The sequence below is a fragment of the Perognathus longimembris genome, chromosome 5, assembly GCF_023159225.1.
Source record: "Perognathus longimembris pacificus isolate PPM17 chromosome 5, ASM2315922v1, whole genome shotgun sequence".
Taxonomy (NCBI): Eukaryota; Metazoa; Chordata; class Mammalia; order Rodentia; family Heteromyidae; genus Perognathus; species Perognathus longimembris.
Genome location: NC_063165.1, coordinates 46,134,602 through 46,143,001, shown reverse-complemented (window position 1 = coordinate 46,143,001; position 8,400 = coordinate 46,134,602).

Sequence of the window (8,400 nt, the reverse complement as noted above, 5' to 3'; positions counted from 1 at the left end):
AAGGCTGAAATCTTCACTTGAAACAGAATAATGGCAGTTGTGTGTGTGTGTGTGTGTGTGTGTGTGTGTGTGTTTAAATCTTAGCTATGCACTGTAATTCTAGTAAGCAGGAAGTAATCAAATATAGGAGGTAAGGAGGGAAACATTCTAGGTGCAAAAGAGATATGTGAATACAAATTTGAGTTTGAAAAGCTAGCAGTGGCTTCTGTCCTCTAAGCAGAACAGAAAGAGGGCAGGGGGAAATCCACGCTGCAACCTTGTAGGCCTCCCCAGTGGCCATGACGGCTTCCCTAGGCTAGGGCTGCCAGGCCTCTGGTGTGGAGATCCAGTAGGTTTTGGAGTACTAGCCTTGCTTGTGTGATCCCCTGGGTTCAATCCCCAGTAAAATGTGGGAAATGGAAACAAAACAACCCAGAGACATTTAGTTTCTCCTCCTCCCAGGCCCTCTGCAAAGGTCTCAGACCTTTATTACCTGGTCCCTGGCCCTGCTTCCTAAAATTACTCTTTTGAGAGAACCCTTAAACTTAAGGTAGGGTAAGTTAAAAAGTACAAATGATTTTCACAGCCAGTTGAGGCTGTCTGAGGTCACAGGAGGAATCACTGAACTTCCCCCAAGTGGCCACAAGAAACTCAAGACTCAAGAGACTCAAGAAGCTCAAGATTCAGAAGAGCTCTATTCTGCAAGAACTAGGAAGATTTACCACTTTGCCAAGTTCCATTCTTCATGATGTGGTAGTTGTACAAATCAAGCAGCAGCTATATGTGTCTGTGGAAGCTACATTTCAGGGTTGCCCTTTCTTAGAAAGTTAGTGAAGGGGAAATTCCCTTTTCCATTCAAGCTCTGGGATTACTCTTTAATTTTATGAACAGAAATGTTTCCCTTTTCTTGAAACAGGAAAATCATGACCTTTTGTTAAAGATCATTTTCTACATTATATTGTGATTAAAAAATAAATGGTTACAAGGTGTCAGTGACTCACACTTGTTATCTTAGCTACTTAGGAGGCTGAGGTCTAAGGACTGTGGTTCAAAGTGAGCCCAGGAAGGAAAAGTCCATGAGGCTCTTAACTCCAGTTAATCACCAAACAGCCAGAAGTGGAGCTGAGGCTGAAGTAGCAGAGCATTAGCCTTGAGCAAAAAAGCTTAGAGACAGGTTTTAAGTTCAAACCCCAGGACCAACACACACACACACACACACACACACACACACACACACGGAAGGGGAGAGAGAAAGAAAGGAAGGAAAAACAAAGTGGTAACTAGCTTGCTTTTCAGGGAGAAAATGCAAGAAAGATGAAGGGAGAATAGGAGGGTGGAGATAACTTAGTGTAAGGAATGGTAAATAGCTCAGAGTGCCTATGCAATAAATAATACCCTACACTGAACAGGCTGTGTCTGGGACTCTTCATATATGATTCATTCAAGCTCCTATTCTGGCCACACTATCTTATTTGAAAGCACCCAGATTGTCTCTTACTTTCTCCTGTTGATCACCAGCTCCTTGACTTCATTAGGGAAAACAAAATGGGAAAGTGAGAAGAGTGGCTTGTCTTAATTTTGTTAGCAGTTCTGGGGAACAGAGAACTGGGTTGGAGGGGTGGGGGCAAACAGTGTATGGGTGACGTTAATGTCTGCAGTCCTGGACTGTGCCATGTGCCAGAACAGGCAAGGAGCCCAGTGTCTCCTCTTTCTACCATTTAGTTTCTCTCTTACTCTCTTTCTTTCTTTCCTCCTTCCCCCTCCCTCTCCCTTTTGCCCTCCTCCTCCCTCCTTTCCCTCTTTCTGGCAGTGCTGGGGATCAAACCCAGTGTCTCACTCACATTAGGGAATGTTAGGGAAACACTCTCAATCCTCCTATCTCTTCTATGTTTAAAGCATCAATGAAACAGAAACTATGAGGCAGTTCCAGTTTCATCACACACAATTAATTCTTCTTTAGATCACCAAAATGTCTCCTACATCAGGTTCACATTGTTTTCTCCACGTGGGTCCTCTATGGCAAGCCCTCAAGGAACAGGAACACATCAAGGTGATGGGGATCATGAACAAGTCCTCCTGACTAGTCAAAAAGATCTCAGCCCTGCATTCCTCTATCACCTATGGTGTCCGTGCCAGCCTCCTTTCTGTATTGTTTATTACACCTCTCCGGACCCACTCAATTTTCTACATGTACTTTGAAACTGAATATGAATATTTCAGTGAGGATCCAAGCTCATACCCAAAGAATATACAGAGACAATTCTAGACCCCTGTGGGTCATCTTTCCGTTCATACCTCACGATGCTCATTGGCCTTTGCCACTTCCTGCAGGCTCAGATTCAGCTAGAATGCTCACACTGGCCCTTCTCTGCAGTTGCTTTTTTCTTTTCTTTTGGATCCTGTTCTCTTCTCTTCTGATCTAGTCATCTTCCTTTTCTTTTTGTCAGTATTAGGGACTAAAATCAGGGCCTTGTGTTTGCTAGGCAGTCACTCTACCATTTGAGCTATATACCTTCAGGCTTTTTTTGCCTTCGTTATTTTCTTTTTTAAATTGAATTTTATTTCATTATTACAAAGGAGGAAAAATACCCCCTGTTTCCATTTACTGGGATTCATTTGGATAAATATTCTTTTTTTTTTTTTTTTTTTTGGCCAGTCCTAGGCTGTGAACTCAGGGCCTGAACACTGTCCCTGGCTTCCTTTTGCTCAAGGCTAGCACTCTGCCACTTGAGCCACAGCGCCACTTCTGGCCATTTTCTGTATATGTGGTGCTGAGGAATCGAACCCAGGGCCTCATGTATACGAGGCAAGCACTCTTGCCACTACGCCATATTCCCAGCCCCTGGATAAATATTCTTTATATGTTCAGATGGCAATAGGCATTGTGCCTTTGTGTTCCTCCCCTAAGAATATCCTCTTTTGGTCTCACTGTGTGTGAATACCTAGAGTCCTGTATTGTTTATCATGTCCCAGTATATTTTAGATCAAGCTTCTGTGGATGAGAGAAAACATGCACTGTTTGTCTCTTTGAGCTTGGCTTACCTCACTTAACATGATTTTTTCTAGGTCTATCCATTGCCTTAGTTATTTTTAAAATGGAGTCTTGCTTAATACCCAGACGGGCCTGGGCTGCAGTGTTCCTACTTGCACATCCCCACATTGCTGGGGATATGCACTATTGCACCCAGACTTTGTACTTTCCTTATAGCTAGAATAACAGGGGTACACTACTGCAGCTGACCTCGATCCCCTGATCTCCACCTCCTAGGTAGCTGGCATTCCAGGCTTGAACCAGAACACTTGTCTAGTCTAGTGATTTTTGCATCCCTAATGTTGATCACAGTTTCAAGTATATAGTAGGAACTCAGTAAGTTTGGAGGAGTTGCAAAATGGGTGGTACAGATGTTAGGAGATTAGAGTAGGGGACAGTAGATGGAATATAGAAGTTCAGGAAGTGAGGAGCCGTTGGTTGGTCATTTTGGGTTTTTTTGGTTGTTGTTTTTTTGCCAGTCCTGGGGCTTGAACTCAGGGTCTGGGCACTGTCCCTGGCTTCTTTTTGCTCAAGGCTAGCACTCTAACACTTGAGCCACAGCACCACTTCTGGCTTTTTCTGTATATATGGTGCTGAGGAATTGAATCCAATGCTTCATGCATGCTAGACAAGCACTCTACCACTAGACCACATTCCCAGCCCTGGTTGGTCTTTTAAGGAACAACAACAACAACAAAAAAAAATTGGATGGACAGAGAGAAAGAGGAAAGAATAGCCAAAAAAAATCTAGGATGTCAGTGGTTCATGCCTATAACCCTACCTGCTCAGAAAGCTGAGATCTGAAGAATTGTGGAAAGTCAGCCTTCACCCCCTCACCCCTTCCCCCCAAAAAGTCTATGAAACTCCATTTCCAATTAACCAGCAAAAATTCTAGACTGGAGGAGTGGTTCAAGTGGTGCCAGCCGTGAGCAAGAAATCCAAAGCAGAGCACAAAACCCTGAGTGCAAGTCCAGGAACTGGAAAAAGAAAAAAAAAAAAAAAGAAAGTTAAAGGACAATGTGTGCAGATGGGAAGAGAATAGCACCAATTAGAAGAGGAGATCAAGCAGTGGCAAATTGAAGAGAGCCTTTCTTTTGAGAAGGGTCAACTTTGAATTTTTCATTTCAGACATTCTATTAATTTCCACCTCAAGGAAACAGAAAAGGCTGAACAGCCCAGAGCAGCCAAACGAGGCGTGAAGGCCACTTTCAGCCATGGTGGGATAAAGAAGGGCACTTCATTCTCTCAGACCCTGTTAGAAAAATGGAAAAACAAAACTGCCCGCAAGTTTTTCATCATTACATGACTATGTTGGGTTGCCTTGGCAACAGTGAACCCACTGTGGGAAAGGGGATTCCCCCGCCTCACTGCCCCCATCTAATCTGTCACAGCACCTTGAACCTTGAGTACTCAATAGGCAAACAGCAAAACTCACACATTTTGGAAGTCACTGCCAGCCTGGGCCTGCCCTGTGGGCTCCAGAAAGAACAGCAAGAAGTTGGAGCTCAACCTGACCTGAAATACGAGGAGGTGGAACAGCTCTAAGGTCAGGAGAGGAGAGAATGAACAACATTTCTGAAGACTGCAGGTTGGTCAGGGAGCAAAGCAGAGGGCGAGGTGCCCCACAATACCCATCAGTGCTTCCTGACTGGCATGGCTGCATCTCCCTCTGGTCATTCCTTTCTGCAGGGTCCTCTTCATACATCCAGTCTGTAACTTGATGGTGAGGAAAAGGGTGGGAGGCTTGAGACCAAGTCTCACTAGGTAAGCCCAAGCTGGCCTCAATCTCTCGGTCCTCCCACCTCTGCCTCCTGAGTATAGGATTACAGGCATGTGCCATCTTGACTGTCAAACTGTCTATCTAAGGTTTTCATTTCATTTTTGGTGTCTTGCAGTGTATACTTTTTTTTAACTACTGGTGATATGAAACTGATGTGTGACTTCCAGGTTTTGTGCCTAGTTCTCTCACCCTAGGATTCTAAAAATATCTAAATAATTCACACTCCTAATTCTCCCCATCAAAAACTTAAAATATAGTTTATTTTGCTCTTATGAAAAGGACACTGTGGATTAAAAGATCAAATGGGGTTGAAGGCAACAGTCTTGGCTCTGATCTTCTCCAACATCAGGGCAGCTCCTAGAAACAAACTGATTTCTTTTTTTCTTTCTGATCACACAGAAATTTGGGCTTGGCTTCCTTTGCCCTGTCTTACCTATCACTTCTACCCACTCTTCAGTCTCTAGAAACTTTACCCATAAATCTTTGTTCTATAGACCATTCTAGTCTCTTATAGTTACAAATATGTCATGTGTGTATGCTGGTACTGGGGCTTGAACTCACGGTCTAAGCAATGTCCCTTAGTTTTTGTCATTCAAGGCTGAAACTCTACCATTTGAGTCACAGCTCCAGTTCCAGTGCTTTTGGTGGTTAATTTGAAATAAGAATCCCATGGACTTTCCTTGCCCTGACTGACTTCAAACCTCTATCATCAGATTGCAGCCTCTTGAATAGCTAGATTGCAAGTATGAGCCACTGACACCCAGAATCCTTTAATTAAAAAAAATTAGGGCTGGGAATGAAGTTTAGTGGTAGAATGTTCACCTAGCATCCACGAGGCCCTGGGTTCGATTTCTCCATACTACATAAACAGAAAAAGCTAGAAGTGGCACTGTGACTCAAGTGGTAGAGTGGTAGCCTTGAGCAAATGAAGCTCAGGGACAGTGCCCAGGCCCTCAGTTCAAGCCCCAGGACTGGCAAATAAATAAATAAACACACACACACACACACACACACACACACACACACACACCACACACACACACGTATGTATATACATATCGATCGATCGATCGATCGATAGATAGATAGATAGATAGATAGATAGATAGATAGATAGATAGTGGAGTTTCTGGAGGTAAGATTGAACACATCCCATTGGTGTAAAATTGTGGAAGAGAAACTTTCTGAAGTTTAATCAGGCAGGAGGAACCAGCTGTAAAGAACCTGCCTGTTGAGCTTTTCCTCCCCCGGTCTTATTCAGGATTAATTCACATGCAGGTGCTTGTGGTAAAGGCTGTTGCTGAGTTGTTTGTTTGTTTTCAAAGCTGCTTCAGATTTTACCAGAACTCTCAAAACTAATATGTCTTTGCCCTCCAATTTTTTTTGCTTATATACCCACAAATAGAATTCATCATGTGCTTTCAGCTTATTTGTAATTTTGTATTTCTCTAAATGTCTGTGAAGGATATAGCCACCCATGTGTTATATTGTCATTTTAGGCAAAATTTCCATTGAAATCTGAAGTTGGTCAAGTAGACTCAAGAGGGGCACAAATTAACAAAAGTCAATGGAAACATTTCTTCTAAGATCTTGATGAATGTGTGAGAAAGCATAAAACACAAGTTTACCTAGATTTAAAGTCAAGCAGTTGGCATATCCTTCCTCCTTGAAATTATGCATCTGTGACTCATACTATGACAGGGGTAAGAGAAAGCAAGGGAGAGCTCACTCACCCCAGGCTCCTCCTCCCTGCTGACAGGGTGAAGATCAGTGGGCTGCTGTCAGAGGAAGCATTGCCTGCTGCCTTTTCAAAGCTTGACTATTCCAAATCCGAGGTGGACAGAACCAGTGTCCTTCCATGCATGAACTTGTTTTCTTCAACATGCTTTTTGCTTTTTCTGACTGCTGGAGAAAGAATGATGCCTGTCACAAAACACATAGAAAGTAGAAGTCCCTCTTGCTTCCCCCAGAGTCTAACACATATGTTTCTAAAGCCATATGGAAATATGAGCAAAACAGGAAAGAACTCAAGGCCACAAGGCCCTATCTCTTGAGCTTAAGTGGAAACCACATTGATTGAAACACTAATATTTCAAATTGTCCCTTTGACATTTTGAAACTTTTTAACTTTCCAGAACATTCTGCCATAATAAGAATCAACATTGAGCCGGACACTGATGGCGCATACCTGTGAGTGATCCTTGCTACTCCAGAGTCTGGAGGCTGAGATCTGAGGATCACAGTTCAAAGCTAGCGCAGGAAGGCAAATCCATGAGATCTTTATCACCATTTAGCCAGCAAAAAGTGGAAAGTGGGATGTGGCTTATGTGGTAGAATGCCAGCCTTGAGAAAACCTGCGTTCAAACCCCAGGACCAGCACAGAGAAAGACAGACAGAGAAGTCAAGTTTGATTAGTTGGATCCACCTTTCTTTTTAAAAAGAGAAAAGGCTAGACCCTTTCATTGTGGGTCAGTTCTGGGAAAGAATACATAAGGAGAGTGAAAATTTGGAAATTGATTCTCTTAAAATTATCAGTGTCATGTCCCCTGTGAGGATGTTCAGGTGCCCACGGGGATACAGCTACCTCAATTTGAAGACCCTGCCCAAGGGGGTGAATGCACCTCACAGTCAGGGAAGAAGGTGCTGCTGTTGGATGCTGTTAGTGGAGGTGGTACTTGGGAAATGGACCAATCACATCACATCCTATCAGCTGCCACTCACTCCAGGAAGATTTGTGTGAAACACAGCCATGAATTTGTAACCTTAGGACAATCCCTCTCTAGAGAAAGCCTGCTAACTATACCTCAGGCCTGACCAGAATCTGAGCACAGTCTCCATACAGCAAAGCTTTTATGTCCCTTTGTGCGATTTTCACTGCTCCTTAGCCTTGGGACACCCACAGTCCTTGCAAGCATGACATCTTTCCCTCTCAGCTTTTTACTTAAGCCATCTCAGTGCCTTTGGTAACTGAAAAACATAGGATCTTAAATTGTGATTTTTTTTTGGAGGGGTCAGGAAAGTTTTCTGTTAGCTTTACATTAATATGTCAGATGTTTCTACACCATATTAGCTGTGCTTGCCAAATTCATACAGCACATCTTCATTTTCCTTTTTCTTTTCAAATTAGATTCTCTGCTTCTACAGATTTACTTTAGAAGCACAACTATTGTCTCTCTAACATACCAAGAACCTGGTATTAGCCTGAATTCTCTGAAAATGCAAGTTTGGGGCCGGGGGGGGGGGGCGGGGAAAGGACTGACTAAATTGCGGCTCTATCAGGGAGACCTTCTGTGAAGACTTGCCAAATGTCTCTTGGAAAAACCCCACCTGGGAGACAGAAGGGGATCTATCCACTTTGAGTCCCCTTTAGCCAACGGTAACACCCCACAGACACCAACTCCTCTGTACTTCTGGGTTCTACATGCTTGTGTACAGAGCTTTCCAAGGCATCCCAAGCCCAACACTAGGAGGGGCCAGAACACAGTGTGAAAAGTGCAGGCCCAGTCAGGCCAGGTGTGGCCCAGCTCTCCCTGTGTTCACAGGTTCACTGGCCAAATGGTTGGCTGCTTACCCATGCATGGGTCCTCCCAAATTCTATATAGAGGAGCAC